Source organism: Peromyscus eremicus, chromosome 6 (genome assembly GCF_949786415.1).
Source record: "Peromyscus eremicus chromosome 6, PerEre_H2_v1, whole genome shotgun sequence".
NCBI classification, from domain to species: domain Eukaryota; kingdom Metazoa; phylum Chordata; class Mammalia; order Rodentia; family Cricetidae; genus Peromyscus; species Peromyscus eremicus.
The window spans coordinates 78,925,185-78,942,206 of NC_081421.1; the positions used below are offsets into that span (position 1 = coordinate 78,925,185).

Sequence of the window (17,022 nt, forward strand, 5' to 3'; positions counted from 1 at the left end):
GCGGAGCGCGTGACGGGAGCCTCCTACTATTCCGAAGTGGAAGCCTAACTGGACTGCCAAGTCCCGGGCTCCGCTTGAGTGCTCTCTTGAAACTCTAGGCTAATAGACGTCTCGGGTTCAACGCATCTTTTGTGTGCCCTTCCTTCCGATCTCGGGTGGGCAGCTAGCACATCACTTCCCCTTCCTCTAGACCCGCTCACACGTCACCTTGTTTAAGAGGTCTGTCTTGAAATCTTCAGTCACCCCCATCCTGTCTGCTCCCTGGCCTTTCCGATTATTCCCGTTCTTTGATTTTTGGTTTGATTGGCTTAGTTGGTTGGCTTTTTTTTTTTTTTTTTTTTTTTTTTAAGACAGAGTCTCCCTATGCAGCTCAGGCTGGCCTCAAATTGGAAATTCTGCCTCAACTTGCCAAGTGATGACAGGTGTGTGCCACACCGCACCTGGTCACTCTTCACGATGCAACTACCTAAAATATTTATTGTCTCCCTTACTTCCCCTGAAGACAGGGACCTATTCTGACTTGTTCCCTTTTGCCCCTCGTAGGAAAAACAAAATCTGAAACATTAAACAATACTTTTTTCCTCTCTCAAAATGCTCACACAGACCTGCACAGAGTTTTGTCTCCTAGCTAATTCTAAATAGCAAGTTGACAAGACCTATCACAAACCTCATTTGTCCTTAAGTATAATTCTGGTCTTGTTTCCCATACATGCACTGATGTCCCCACATCCCAGTTGTGTTGAACTATCTGGCTAGGAAATTCACTAGAAGAGGGAACTGAAGATGGATGCTGTTTGCTTACTAATTTACAAAACACTAAGCAAGCACCCACTATCCATATGAAGGAAGGGGAACTTAAAAGGTACTAAAGATCACAACTAATAAGGAACTAATATGGCCCTAAAGATCACAGGCTTCCTCCTAATTGCCCACATCTTTCATCCACCTAATCCACAAATTACAAATCTGAGAATTCTTTTTTGCTTTGCTCCACCCTCTTTCTAACAATTTACTGGCCGATAATGTCTCCAAATATCTCTTCTACTCCTTTTCAATATATATTTACTCTTGGTCTTTTGGTCATTCTAACTATTGCACCCTTCCCTGTTGGCCTCCCCATCTAGAATCTTCTCTGTCCAGACCATGCACCCCAGAGGCATTGAAATGACTTCCTTTGTCTGCTTTTCTTTTTCCTAAGAGTTGAAGCAGCAACTTTGGCATACTAAGCAAACACTTTACTATTTAAACACATTCCCATCAAAGAGTGACTCATTCCTCACTTCTTCCTTCCTCTCTTAGTTTCTTTTCCTGTTGCTGTGACAAAGTACTTTGAGAAAAGCAACTTAAGGGGAAAGGGTTTTTTTCGTTTTGTTTTTCTGGCCCACAGTTCATGGTACAGTCCATGATGGTGGGAAACTCAAGGCAATATTGAACTTGAAGTATTGAAGTTGAACTTGAAGCAGCTGGTCACATTACATCCCCTTTCAAGAAGTGGACAGAGAACAACGAAGACCTGCTAGTGAGAAGCTGCTTTCTCCACTTTATACACACCGGAATCCCCTGCCCAGAGAATGATCCCGCCCACATTAAGATGGGTCTTCCTACATCAACTAACCTAATGGCTCATCACCCACAGGCTGCTCAAAGGCCCATCTCTAGGTAATTCTAGATCCTGTCAAGTTGGCAGCTAATACCATTACAGTTCCTTTCTTTTTTCAATATATTTACCCACTCATGTTCATACCATCATTAGAAACAAAAACTTGTTTTAAAGTAGATGAAAGGAAAATAAAGTGTGCAATTTACAGTGGGATAGTAAGCAGCCTTATAATGGAAGAAAAATTTGATAAATACTACAAAATGGATGAGCCTTGAGGACCTAATTCCAAGTGAGGTAAGCCAATTAGAGAAGGACAACTACTGTATGCTTCCATTTGTGTGAGCCCGCTAAGTGAATCAGAGTCATAGATGTAGAAAATACAGTTGTTGTTAGCAAGAGTAAGGAGATGAGCAAAAGAGAGTTGTTATTTAACAGATTTAGAGTTGGAGATTGCAAGACAAAAAAGTGTGGGAGATCCTGTTTCACATCAATGTAACTCTACTTAGTACTTGAAATGTATACCTAAAAATCACCAAGATGCTAAACGTGGTAAGTGTATTGGCCACAATATTTTAAAATCTTAGCTTTCAAAAGTTTCTACCATTATGGAAGATGGCTCCTCAGGTAAAGGTGCTTGCTTCCAAGCCTGACTATTTGAATTCCATACAGGGACCCACATGGCAGAAGGAGAAAACTGACTCCTGCAAGTTATCCTCTGACCTCCACATACATGCTGCCATATGCACACACCCACACACATGCACATGCATACTCAATTTTTTATTCTACTGGTACAGTGTATTCAGTATTCTGATTTTTAATGTGTAATGAAAATACCCAAAAGAATGCGTACTATATTAATAAAGGCATTTACCCTTAAGAAGTGGGAAGAGAGGATTCAAGTATTCACCTTGTCTATTTTGATATTATTGGGCATTTTCAGAAGAAAAGACATTTTGAATGTAGTTTTTAAAACCATCAAAACGAGATGAACTGAACTGATGATAGTGAACCAGTTATATAAGAGCAGCTAGACAAGGCAGCTGGTGTGTCTAGTCGGGCGCTTGAGAAGCTGAGGCTGGAGGATCAGCACAAGTTTGAGGCCAGCCTAGGGTACATAGTGAGTTCTAGACCAGCCTGGGCTACAGAGTAAATACACACTTGGAAAGAATCATTGATCACATCTTTAACAGGATCACTGATTTTGTCTTCGGGTACTCTATCTGTGCCTTGTGCTTAAGGATTGTAACCCCAAAAATAAAAACAGGGAAATAAGCTCCTATAAACGTGAGCCTTAAAGTTCTTCTGGTGGGGTGTTCTATAGATGAACAGAGAAGCAAAGCAAATAGAACGGAGATGACAGTGCTGTTGATCTTAATGATGATGGAGGACGATTGTGATAGTGGTGAGTGAGATGAATGTGGTAATGGTGGCCATGGAGATAGCTAACATTTATTAAGCTCTGTTCTTGGAGGGAAATTACAACCACGCGAGATGGACACTACCATCTTCATTCTACAGTTAAAGAAGGTAAGGCACTTAACCAGCTGCAATGCCTATTTACCACAATAGTATTATGGCAAAATGTCCATAGAGGCACAATAGTGGCACTCACATCTTGGTGGTAACTAACCGCTGTCTAATTGGACTGAAGGTGCACTCAACAGCAGTCACACCTGGTATAGAAACATAGTCCAACTTCCTGGGACTAATGAGTTCATGGATCATAAAAGAGAATATACTACTGCCACTTTGCTAGACCATCATAATTCCTAATTACATTTTAAATCTTAATCTTAAACTCACAGGCAAGTGTAGCTAACACCCCTCATCAAAGAAGCTTCTCTTAGCCAGACAGTGGTGGCACATGCCTTTAATCCCAGCACTTGGGAGTCAGAGGCAGGTGGATCTCTAAGTTCAAGGCCAGCCTGGTCTACAGAGTGAGTTGGAGGACAGCCAGAGCTACACAGAGAAACCCTGTCTCAAAAAACCAAAAGATGATGATGATGGTGATGATGATGATGATGATGATGAGGAGGAGGAGGAGGAGGAGGAGGAGAGAAGGAGGAAGCTTCTCTCTGCAGCAAATGGAGCCCATGGTGGAAAATACAACTGGACACAATGTGGAGATCAGTGGATCAGCCCAGTCCCAGTGGAAACCTCTGCAGCACAGCTCCTGCCTCTCTGGCTCAGGGAGTATCTCGGAAGAGGAAGCAAAAAGATTATAAGAACCCAGCATGTCTGGGAGTCTGCTGTGAAACAGTTTCCCCTAGAAATGGCTATATAAACACGATCAGAACAATAATAGTACCAATAGACATGCTAACACAGAATTGGGAATACCTCATGGGTCCCATCCCTAGAAAAAGAGCTGCTGAGAGAGAAAGAATTAGCCTCTTCCAGGGGTGAGCCCCTTTACTAGGTATCCAATACAAAGTGGTCAGCCCTGAAGCCATACCCACAAACAACAAAAGCAGACTCAGCAAGTTGTGTTTATATATTTGTGCATACATATACATATGTGTGTGTGTGTGTGTGTAAAACAATAATAAAAGGAGGCTATCAATTTCAGAGTGGGAGGTGTAGAGGAGTTTGAGGGAAGGGACTTAGGAGGGCCTAGAGGGTAAAAAAGGAAGGGGAACATAATTCTATTTCAGTTAAAACTATTTTGTAAAAAGGGAGGTGGAAAACTGAGATGACATCATTCCAAGTCCACATGGCTCTGGTCTCAGGCCTGAGCATGAGGAAGATGCCCAGGACCCTCTTTCCTGAAGGATCTTCCTAAGATTTACAGGAGCCCTGAAATTACCTCCTCAGCCACGGAAAGGAAGTGACTGGGCAGAACCGAACAGAGTCTGGGGCAAGGATGACTTCCAACAGAAGGAATGGACTGCACGGGCCTGTGCCCAGTGATGGCTCACAGACAACAAGGACCTGGGAGAAGTCCTCAGCGGCCAGGTAGGAATCAGTTCTTTCCCCCCATCATGTGGGTCCTGGAAACTGAATTTAGATCATCAGGCTTGGCAGCAAATGCATTTACCCACTGAGCGATCTTGCTGGGTCCATTGGAAGTATATTTATTTTTCTAAACAATGTGTGCCTGTCTCACTACAGGTTACAAAAGATGTATATTAATACAGAAGGGGAGGGGATTACATATGAGGCAATTAAGAGTCTTCCACAGCTTCCCAGAGTTGGCAAAATCTTAGAAAATTCTAGAGAATGAATAGAAGTTGTTGCTCTTATCACAGAAGGAGAAATCAGAGGCCTTAAGATGCAGAAGACCACAGCACATTTCTTCTAATTTTCATTTTTTTGTGAATGAATGTTTTGCCTGCATGAGTGCATGAGTGTCTGTAAATTTTCATGTTCCTGGTGCCCAAGGAAGCCAGAAAAGGGTGTTCCATCCCCTGGAACTGGAGTCACAGACAGTTGTGAGCTGCCATGTGGGTTCTGGGAATCAAATCTGGGTCCTCAGTAAGAGCAGTCTTTTTTTTTTTTTTTTTTTTTTTTTTTTTAGACAAGGTTTCTCTGTGTAGTTTTGGTGCCTGTCCTGAATCTCGCTCTGTAGACCAGGCTGGTCTCGAACTCACAGAGATCCGCCTGCCTCTGCCTCTCGAGTGCTGGGATTAAAGGCGTGCGCCACCACTGCCCAGCTAAAACACAACTACGTAGTCAGCAGGATTCGAACCTGCTCGGGGAGCCCCCAGTGGATTTCAAGTCCATCGCCTTAAGCACTCGGCCATGACTACAAGAGTTTTTTTGTTTTGTTTTTTTAATCACTGAGCCACCTCTCCAGATCTCATAGCACATTCTGGAATATCTTAGAATGAAAACAGGGAGAGTATTAGTTGCTTTTCTCATTGTTGTGAGAAAACACCTGACAGAAGCAACATCAGTGGGGAGAGATTTATTTCGTTTATGAATTCAGAGGGTGCCATCCATCATGGCCTGGAAGGCAGGGCAGCTGGAGTAGTTGGAACACTTCAGTCTGTGGCTTCAGGAGCTTTTGCTGCACTATTTGTTCACAGTTCAGCAAATCAGAAAGCAGACAGTAGGACCAGATGGAGGACTGAGCCATAATCCCTCAAGGCCCACTCTCAGTGGCCTACATCCCTCATCCAGGCCTCATGTCCTCCGTGTCCCCAAAACTGCACTACAAGCTGGGGAACGGGTGTTCAACTGGGGACATTTTCCATTCAAACTCTAACAGAGTGAGCTTTGAGACCGTAAGAGAGGTAAGCTGATGGCCAGGCTTTATTACCCACAGAGACTTTCGAGTGCAATAGAAAGCAGCTTTTGCCCTCTGGTAAGTCCTCAGGAGATAAAAGAACCTGTTCAGGGTCCCAGATCTGCCTAAGCAGCAAAGCCCAGACTCCTACTTCTGCCTGTCCTAAAGGAGCTGGCAGCCCAGCTGGGGAAAAATGATCAAGTATGAAATATGCAAGTAGCACAAGCTGGTATAAAATCATATGCGAAACTGACATTTTTTTCAGGTTCTTCGTTGCTCAAAGTGTGGCTGTCATGTGGGAGTGAGAAGTTCTGAGAAAATGAGAGAAACAGCTTTGGGGATTCACAGAGCAATGACTTTCTTTCTTCTCTGTCCTTCTCATCCCTACACCAAGTCAAAGTGCTTTAGAGGATGCATCAAACTCTGAGGAAAACTGCAAGCTGCATGTCTTCATTCCCTGAGCCCAGCACTTAGGTGGAGGTGTCGGTACCTGGAGCTGAAGCTGGCATCCTTGGGAAAGGTGGGCCCGATAGTCTCTACTTCTCCTGTGGGATGCAGCTTCTCCCCCAACCCCAACTCCTCAGGCAGTGGGGGTGGCAGGAGAGCTTAGCAGACAGACAAGTCTCAGGAAGCTGTTCTGGGTGATAGAACAGTCTGTGTAGGGGTGTGGAAGCATAGCTTAAAGAAGGTAAGTCCTTCGGTGTGAACGGAGGCTGGGATGGCAGCAGTTCCGGCAAATGAGGTTAGAGGGATGTATTGGCTCCATGTTATGGAACGCCTCGTTTGTCACCGCAAGGAATATAAAATGAGCTTGTCATGCTCTTCCAACGAGGGTCCTGTTATGTAACAGCAAAGAGAAACACAGTTGGAAATGGAAATGGGGCTTGATTCACCGGAAACTGGAGGAGGTAGATCTTAATTTGCAAACCCGAGTGCATCACTAAGCTTCGGATCTACTGAGGCAGATAATGGCAAGGCCCACTTTGCACCTGGATTTGCATACCTGCCGGCCCCTTGTCCTTGCTTTCTAAGCTCCAGCACTGCCTGTTGACTGCTTACCCTGAACCTCAAGGCAGAGTTTTCCCAGACTTCTCCAGTTTCCCTGTCCTATTCTCCAGTTCATGTGCAGTAAAGCAACATAACCTTGCCTCAAATTTGTCAAAAAAAAAAAAAAAAAAAAAAAAAAAAAACATCATATGCCCTCTAGGCAGAATGTGTTGTTTCATGACCCTGTTCAATCCTGGATGTCATTTCCTAACATAGAGAATAATCTTTTTACAAATGTCCCATGGCCACATCAGTGGTATCTCAGTTTTTCCTCCGAATGGAATTGGGCATGGGGAATATGGACAAATGTCTAAGCCCCTCCAGGTTGAACAGCCACCTCTGGGTAAGGGAGTTTGCATGGCTGGCTTTGGGATTAGAGCCCTAGGCAGTCCTCCCACATACACTGACCAGATTCCAAGTTGATTGATTGCCCCCATCTAACACCACTGCCCCAGTCTTTAGGGAGGAAGGCGGCGTGTTTGCTCTTCTTCTGAGAAAGGGGCCCAATTCATTCTTGTCCAAGCAGCATAATAAATAACCTGTCCCTTTTGGCAGGGAGTTTATTAGAGACTGACGGGACAGTTAACAATAACTGGGGGCCTGTGATTTATTAGGTAGGGAGATTTGTGGTGTCTCTAAAGCCTGGGATGTGGAATTTAATTGATAAAGAGGCCGTCAGCCTCTATGAGATGTGCTCAATGGAATATGCATTGGAAGGGATTCTCTTTGGAGCTGTCAGGAAGGGTTTCTGTTGATCATATTCGTCTTCTATGCACAGCGAGGTCTGCTAGATATCTGAGTGAGAGATAAATGGCTCAGAGGGGACCCTGGAAGGGACCTCGAGTCCCATGCACCTGTCAGTTGCTGGGCCAATGGGAGAATGTGACACAAAGGAGTAAAAGGAAAAGGGATTTCATGATCCTCGGTGGCGGATCCTCTCAGGAGCCTTTTGTTTTTCCTGTGAGCTGCTCCAGAGAGCAGAGAGGTGCTTAGCACCTACAGCCTAGAAAGAGAGAGAGAGATGTAAGGGTTACAAGTCATGAAAGATTCATTTTGGAATTCTAAACTCTCTGGACCAGAGACAGCTTTCGCTCCTACTTTGCCTTACCCTCCAGCCACTACCACCATCGCCAGCACACACACACACACACACACACACACACACACACACACACACACCGTCGTGACCACTACTACCACACTAGTGACTTCACACTCAAGTATTCCCGGAAGTCCTGGTTCAGGTAGCAATTCCCGTCACTCCTGCTTTCTTAGAGCCACGGACAGAGCCACGGACAGAGCCACGGACACCCAGATGGATGGAGCCTCACCTTGCCGCTGTGATTGTCTCCCACTGCCAGATATCCCAGAACCCAAGATGACAGCCTGGACACAAACGCCTGGGGTGGGGTGGGGTGGGTAGAGCACCCAGCCACCTGCCCACCCTTCCACCTCAGTCTGCCCCCTGTAAGGGAGATGTTTCCATCAGAGAACGCAGAGTGCTAGCCTTAGGCGGCCCTGAGCCTTGGCAAGGCAGCTCCACTCACGGTTTGTTCTCTCTCTCTCCCCACCCTCTGGGTTTTTGCTCAGCTTTAAACAAGGCCATGTAAGGCGCGGAGAGGGGCTTCCCAGGGCCAGAGGCTGTTTGCCTCCTCTGATCCTCCTGCATCTATTCTTAGGTCCCAGGAGATTGGTCTGCCCCCTTGATCCCTCCAGGGAAAGGGGGGCGGGGTGCAATAGCCAGAAAGGAAATAATTGTCACTGTCTAATCTGAGCCTCAGTGGTGACACTGAGGGACCTCTGAGCGGGATGGATACAGCAACCGGTTTGATCAAATCAACCCTCTCCTGCAACCTTGTTAAATTAAACTGACAGCTCAGAGAAGAGGAGGGAGGCAGCAGGATCACCGCCTCTGGCGGGGCGGGGCTGGGCAGGCGCTGGTAAGAAGATCAGACAGAGGCAGAGCATCAGCCTGCCCGTTCCCTTATTTGCTAACTGGAGAGAGGTGATGGGATTTGTGGATGTGCAATGCTTAAGGACCTGCCTGAGCACAGGCTGTGGAAACCGAGGCAGAGGCAGACTGCTGCCTCCCGGCAGGCTTGGCAAATTCCCTTGGCACTGAGGCCTCATGCACATTTAGAACACTTCTTTTGACATTTCAAAGGGCCTTCATGTGCTTCACCCCCATGACAGGTGAGCAGCAATAAGATTGCTAGCTTCACTTTGCTGCTATAGAAACTGAGGCAGTAAAGACTACAGAGCTGACCCACAGTCAGTCCCAGGAACCCAGGTTTCTGGCTTCCTAGTCCTGGAACACACTGCCTCTAGCTTTGTACCATATGGCAGAATTTCCTAGGATTTAGTCCCCAGAGATCAGTCTTTTCTTCCACCCACTAGAATATAAGCTGCACAGCTCACATTTTGGGCCCTCAGGAAAACGCCAATTCCCACATGGCCTCGTGCAGCCTACCTGCAAAACACATGGCTAGTTTCCAAAGATGAGGAGGCCATTCCAACATCGTCATATCACTTGCCCACATGCCCAAGCCCTTCCATATCATTTCCACTCAGTCTGATTGTAATTAAGGGCAGGAGGCAAGGTGGGAAGATATTGTTAGCAACCCCAGCAAACAGCGAGAGTAGGCGGACAACACCGATACCCTGCTGGCTTCCTCACCTGTCACCCAGTTCCTCACCTGCCAAAGCTAATTTTCCACTCCCCAGTAGGTGTGAGCTCCTTCGGTGTCTGAGCCACACATACACTCTCACACATGCATACAGACACAGCACCATTGTGAACAGAGCCGTGCCTCACCCACATGCCCTTGTTCTCACTCCAGATACACACCAAGGATGCTATTGACACATCACCCCTTTCAATCTCTTCTGCAGTAGGGAGCACACTGGGATGGGGATTCTGCCAAAGATGGTGAACACCAATCACTGAGCACAGCTGGGATCTTGTCACACCTTGTCTCCCAGGCATGCTCATTACATACCCCAGGCTGCACACTAGTTAATGAGCAGACTCTAGACAGAGTGGAGGTGGTAGATGTGCTTAGAGAAGATGTTTTAGGTTGCTTTCTGTTGCCGTGATTAAAAGAAAGAATTACAACCAAAAGCACCTCTGGAGGAAAGAATTTATTTGGCTTTCAGTTTACACTCCTTCATAGAAGGAAGTCAGGGGAGAAACTCAAGGCAGGAACCTAGAGGCAGGAATGGAAGCAGAGGCCACAGAGGAACACAGCTTACTGGCTCGCTCTTCATGGATTGCTCAGCCTTTTCGCTTATACAACCCAGGATCACCTGCCCAGGGGTGGCATGGCCACAGTGGTCTAGGCCTTCTCACTTCAATCTTTAATCAAGTAAATGTCCCACAGATTTGCCTATAGGCCAAATCTAATGGGGACATTTTCTCAACTGAAGTGTCCTTCTTCACAGATGATCTGAGCTTGTGTCAAATACACACACACACACACACACACACACACATACACACACACCAAAAACTAACCACCACAGAAGACAAACAACTGGAAACTACCAAATGGAATGTATGTGTGTCATAACAGGCCTATAGTGAGCTCATTCCCCATGTTACCACTCATGACCTGAATAAGGCTAATAGCATACAGACAGGGAATACTTACACAAATATCACTGGCCTCTTAAACTCATCCGTGGTGTTATGATTAGCCATACTCAACCCCAACATCTCCAACCTATCTGAAAACATTGAACAGGATGCTTCTAAGGAAAGGATTTAGATTCCTCTCGAACAGTGGTTCTCAACTTTCCTGATGCTGTGACCCTTTAATATAGGTCCTCATGTTGTGGTGACTCCCAACCATAAAATTATTTCAATGCTATTTCATGCCTGTAATTTGGCTACTGTTAGAAGTGTAATGTAAATATCTGATATACAGGCTATCTGATATGTGACCTCCAAATGGATCTGGACCCATAGATTGTGAACCGCTGCTCTAGAAGGGAGATGGAAGGGAAGGAGGTCTTGTCTGGGGGCAGTGGTCACAGCTCCTTGGGCATAGTTCCTATGCTAATTCTATCATTAGCGCCTTGATAACCCAGAGCAGGTCAGGAGCACTTTGTCCTTCGCTTTCCTGGCTTGTAAAATAATACGCTTAGGTAGGAAATTCAGACTGTTAGGAGTGTTTAAAACTATCATAGAGGATAAGACTGAGATTCAAAGAAGTTACCTTATTGGTTCAAGGTCACGCAATGAGTGGAATGGTTGAGAGGGTAGGTTCTGGAGTCATAGCCAGTGACAGTAGGTAGATCTAGCATTCCCCTGGGTGTGGCCTGAGGCATGTGTCACTGTTTCATGTCTTCTCTCTCTCATCTGAAGAAAGGAGAACTGGAACTGGAGGTACCCATCCCTGGGTTCAGAAATAATAAATGTGGGCCTGACACCAGGGAGGCTCCATGCATGTCAAGTCAGGACTGTTTCCATTGGCAGACTAGAGATTCAAGTCTCGGTATCATCTTTTCCAGTCTCCCATGGAGTCACAAGCCTTGATTTTCCTGTAAGATCCTCTGTGGCTCCAAAATTCTATGTTGTTCATCAGAAATCTCAAATGCAAGTTATTTTCAAAAGTCTCCATGCAGAGACGCAAAAGACCATTTGGGGGACTCATTATCCACCCTCCATTGCCTCCTTCATTTTCTGTGGATGATGATTCATGGGGAATGATCACAGCAAAGAAAGTCTGCCCGATGCTGGGGAGGAGGAGGCAGTCAAACTCCCCAGTGTTCAACTCCTGTGTGTGCTCAGCTCCTATTCTTTGGTGTACATATCCATTTGTTAAGTGTGACGCTATTTCTTGGCCGCCTGCCTTTCCTATCTGGGAACCTGAGTCTCTTGGTACAGACCATTGCTGATGATAGTCACTGCAAACTCTGGGAAGAGAGTTCTGCCTGTCCAGCTGTCATCCTTGGCTCTGGTTCCTTTCAGTGTGTCCTGGTTGAAATCTCTACTCTATCCCACGTTGACAAGTGATTAGTGCTAGCACAGTTCTTTGGCCCCTACAAAACACCACAAGAGGCTTAGGAGCCAGCCTGGTAGAGGCCAAACCTGAGAAGTGACCTCATTTTCTGCTTACCTCGCAGCCTCAGGAGAAGCAGATTGCCCCCCTTAATCACTTGCTAACAAGTCTCTCTCTGACAGTTGGCAGCCCCTGTCGCTTGCTTACAACTGCTGGAAGGAGCCAAGTCGTAGGTAGTAAAGTAGCTTTTGCCCTGAGTTACAGGGCCTGGTAAGATTCCAGAGAAGCCAGTGCTGTGCCTCTAGAGTCAGACACTGTAGAATGTCCTCATGAGGGTCCAAGAAGCAAGCCACTAGCCTTCTTAGTACAAGTGACACCTACCAGCATTAGTTTGCACAAATACCATTAGTATTTCCCTGAACCAACATTCTTCATTTCTCTAACATTCTTCAGGTATTCTTTGTAGTTTGGTTTCTGATAAATAAATGTTTACAAGATGGAAATATTTGTTCCCCAGGGAGTGAAGAAACCACAGCTTAGGCACTATAAGCACCAAGCCCACAGCTACCAGTAATTCCAGATCATGACTATCAGCCCACAGATGAAACATGTGCTATTTACACTAGCTTAGTTTTACATTCCTAATGAGCTAGGCATGGCTGAAATCTCAGCATTTTAGAGGCAGAGGCAGGAGGATTGTTGCCTAGTCTGTGTAAGGAATCCCACCAGGGCAACAAAACAAGATCCTGTCTCAATGACAATAATAATAACAATAATAAATCCCATTGAATTGTTCAGATAAGAGACCTGCGAAGCCATTTATACATGTGTATTCAAAATGCTACCTTTTCTCCCTCCAACACCTTCCTTCTGTTCCTCTCCCATAAGAATTAGCACCTGCATGACTGGTCACCTGATCTTAACGCCAAGTGGCTGTGAAGACTCTAAACCATAGATATAGTGATGGCTGTGAGCGCCAAGGGATCAGCCACGGAAGTTCCATGGACAAGGACCTACCAGGACTTCCTCCTTGGATGGTTCTCATCATTTTAGTGAAGTGCTACCTTAGGGCACACCCTTCTTTCTTCTTTGTAGTTTTAGAAGTAGGGTATCATGTTCTATTCCCTCCTTTGGGCCTTAGTCGCTCTGCCTGTAACTGGGGAGACTGGATTATAGTCCGCTTCCTGGCTGTGGAGGCACTGTGACTAGCTGCCTCATGGTCCCACTCTCGTGCCTTCCTGGCTATAATGTACTATACGTTCAAAATAGGAGCCTAAACGAACTCAGCCTTCCATTCCATAAGTAAATAATTGCAAACAAAGAGAATGACATTCTTTGAATACCCTTCAAACTTACAGAGCATTGGTGCTGGAGAGATGGCTCAGCAGTTAAGAGTGGTGGCTGCCCTTCTACATGCAAGACTTCCCACAGCCCCTGTAACCCCAGCTCCAGGGGGATCTGAAGACTAACCTCCTTAGGCACATACCCACACACAGACACACTCATATAATGAAAATAATAAGTCAAATCTTTAAAGTTTTCTTGTGGAGCTTTATGTCCAGTGCCTCTGTATCTTCTCCCAAGTCATAAAGCCTTTTTATTCAAACTCAGAGAGATGCTTTATTCTAGATCTAAGAGGCTTCCCGACTGTAGAAGCTACTTCACTCCTTCTGCCCTCCCTGGCAACAGTCTCCAGTGACCAGAGGAAGATGTCACGCTAAGCAGGGCTTATCCTCTTCCAAGAAGAGTGAAGTCTCTGTCTAGCCTCCCATTCCCCCGCAACAGCACCCCAGTGTATTCATACAGACACTGCAGTCTGTGCTCAGCACCTCTAGGCAGCCTGTGAGGCAAGTCCTTTCCCTGGAGAGTAGCCGTTCTGGAGTGGTATCTGAACACATTCCAACAACACATGTTTATCTCTAAGGTCAGCCTTTCCTGTTGATACTTTAGCGGCATACAAGGGGGGAAGGGGCTAATGGTCTCTGCAGCCACAGGAGGTGAAAAATGAGGGCAACAGGAACATGGCTCCACCCTTTAGGAGGACGCTATTACCCTGAAGTTTCTAGAACATGTGTGGCCATGTATCTCCCAGCTCTTCTGTCGCCAGTGGAAATGAGGAGTTGGGCACCACCTCTTCCACAGCTAAGCCAGGACTTTCGGGTGGGGACCTTTCAGGTGGGGCCACAGGATCTGAAGCCAGGAGAGCAGCAGTAATTCCATTGTTTAGTGCAGGATGAGCTCTGTTGGGACACAGCTGGCCCTACCTCTCCCTTGAAGCTCATCTGTAGGTGCCAGGACCTTCAGACTCTGGCTACCCTCCCTCAGTAAGTTGGGTGCAAATCCTAAGAGTCAATACACTTTTGGACCCAGTTCCAGGAGGTGCACCCCCACCTTTGGGAAAACTCCAGACCACTTACCCCCACTAGCTGGGAGAAAATGCTCACATGCTTTCTGAGGCTTCCATTTCAGCTCTAGCTGTCTTTAAGAAGGATGCCTACAGACAGTCTCAAGACCTCTGACCCCTTTAGTATTTACTTTCAATTGAGATAGCCGCATTCTCTCTCTAGGCTGAGTTTCAGGAGGTGGGAGGGTGTAGGCTGAACCATCTGATTCCTCTTCAGCAAAACTGAAACATGTCCCCCAGCCTCCATCCTTAGGCCAGGGATATTTACCCATGTTTATATAACCATGGCAACAGGCATTATTCTCTATCACTTAGACCCTTAAAAAGGGAAGAAAAAGAAAAGCAGTTCATTTCTTTGCTATTGCTTCCTGTTCTGCCTCAAGAAGAGCTACTTTCTCAGAAACAAGGGAAGAAAGAGAGAGAGAGAGAGAGAGAGAGAGAGAGAGAGAGAGAGAGAGAGAGAGGAGAGCTGTAGAAGGAGAGAAGGGGAGGATACCTACACACTCTTGAGTAATACTAACCTCAAGCTCACAATGGATCAGCATCATGGAAGGACTCCAGAGTTTGATTGTACTTGTGTTCCAAAGTCCCCAGGAGCCATATAGCAACATGTGTATCTCTGATTCACCTGCAAATCATCTTATGATCTCTGTACAGATTATGGTTATCAGTTATCTTCTTGCTGTCTCCATCTTCAGAGTGGATGGAGTGTGTTGCAGACCTCGATAACAGTGTGGTTTTCATCTGCACAACGGGGTATACATTCTTCTGTCTTGACTACTTCACAGGTGGTCATCAGAAGGGAGTTTTGTGGGGCTGGAGAGATAGCTCAGGGGTTAAGAGCGTTTGCTGCTCTTCCAGAGGACCAAAGTTCTATTTCTAGCACTCATAAGAAAGGGAGTGGATCACAATCACCTGTGGGCAGCAGCTTGCGGGGGGGGGGGGGGGAGGCGGAGTTCTGTGCTTTCTTTTGGCCTCCGAGGACACCTACACACATATGGCACACACACACACAAATAAAAATAAATCTTTAAAAAAAAAGGAAGAGAGGCTTGTTAGGAGTATGACATGTTAGGTTTAAATGATAAGCAGGAGAAACTGGGACCCAGTAAAAGGAAAGCATGTGTTGTCAACAGTGTAGCCCCAACAGTGCTAGGTCCTTGTCAAAAGATCATCCTGGCATTTCAACCACTGCTAGTATCCTAAATTCCAAGGGAGGTCCATGCCCAGGTTTCAGGGATGGAGAAAACCACAGGTCTGCAAATGTTTACAGAGCTTCTTACAACAGGCTGCTGTTCTTCAGGCTGGAGGTCTAAGTTTGCAAAAAGAGGCCCTTGCGTGGGGAACCCACTTCCACTCCCCCGGAGGGTTAGTGGAGGAGAAAAGGAGCACCAGAACACTCCTTTCTGACTCATGCAGACTCATGGCCCATCAAGACAACAATGAGAATCCCATTTTAGGTCCCCCCCCCCCCCCCGGCACTGGAAACTCTTGAACAGATTTTCAGCACCATTGCACCTAATTTTCTGAGTGACACATCACTCTGAAGAGGAGTGAGAAGGGAGGCCAGGAGTGTGGTCAGTCACCGTGTTCTGCACCTACCCATTCAATCTTCTGCAAAGTGATCTTGGCTGACACCGAACTAATGCCTGCATTAACTGCCTTCTCCCTTGGCGCCTTCTCTTGCGTCCTTTTGGTTCTGTCCAATGCAGACCACCAAAATCTTGCCAGGAGCAAACTTTCCCCTATTAATTATCTTGGAACAACGCATAGCTAATTGCCCTAATTACTCTCGGGCTCTGCCACACCACCCCTGGCTTTTGCTCACCAAGGGCAACTCAAGTTGGGCAAGCGGCCCGGAGGCCCGCTTACGGAGTCCCAACTTGGGCTAGCCAACTAGCGTCCCATCTGCTGTACCCCAACTCCACCCCTTAGGTCCTATAGGAGTCGGTGCATCTTGGGGAGATGTCTGTCGACTACAATCAGAGCATTTTCAAGTCCTTCCCTCCCCAAGTTCAAGAAGGCCAGAGCTAGGGAGCCTGGGGAGGGAAAGGCCTGTTTTTCCACTTTCTGCCTCCCCTATTGAAAGCAGATCCTGTTGCCCCATTTTTATCTTTCCGCTAAAACTCGCTTTCTGAAATGGCTATGCTTATATTTATTTGCTTGTTTCATAGTTCCTTCTCTCCTCACGATAAAAGTTCTGGAAGGCTGAGACTTTGTCTCTCTTACTCAGTATCTCCAGGTCTACCACCTTGCGGTGGGCACAGGGGACCGCCACATGAGCTGACACATAACGGAAGCCCCTTCCTTCCGCCAGCCAGGAGTGAGCCGGGAGGAGATGAAGAGGAACTGCGCTTCCAGGACCCTCTTTAGAAAGAAAAGGCTTCCGAGGGACTTCAGAGGGGAAGCAGAGAGGAGCTGTTTCTTCTCTGGACGAGTTCAGTTAAGATTAAACACTGTGACCCTTCTGCCTGAGCCTGATGCGGAGTCCTTATCCCTAAATCTGCGTTCTTCCTTTGTAATAGATCACGCCCTTCACTGGGGGGGGGGGGGGTGGCAGCTTGAGGTTCCACTGCCCCACAGAGCCCAGAACCCAACCTGAGGGTCCCCCAGTAGTTGCTGCTGGCCACTTGCAAGGCAGGCGAAAGACCCAGTCAGGTCGCCCAGCCCGCGCCCCTCGGGCCACTCTTCTCATTGGCCGAAGACGCCCCTTCTGAGTTCTCATTGGTTGCTTCAC

The 17,022-nt window shown here is 46.6% G+C and overlaps 1 long non-coding RNA gene and 1 other non-coding gene across 2 annotated transcripts; one reads left to right on the forward strand and one right to left on the reverse strand.

Moving 5' to 3' along the window:
• Positions 1 to 1,634: 1,634 nt before the first annotated feature.
• On the forward strand, positions 1,635 to 16,760 carry LOC131913411 (uncharacterized). The gene is made up of 3 exons (XR_009379887.1): positions 1,635 to 1,894; positions 4,418 to 4,558; positions 16,603 to 16,760. It is a non-coding gene; the product is annotated as an uncharacterized LOC131913411 (long non-coding RNA).
• Positions 5,271 to 5,352, reverse strand: Trnas-uga (transfer RNA serine (anticodon UGA)). Its single transcript has one exon. It is a non-coding gene; the product is annotated as a tRNA-Ser (tRNA).
• Positions 16,761 to 17,022: the final 262 nt, after the last annotated feature.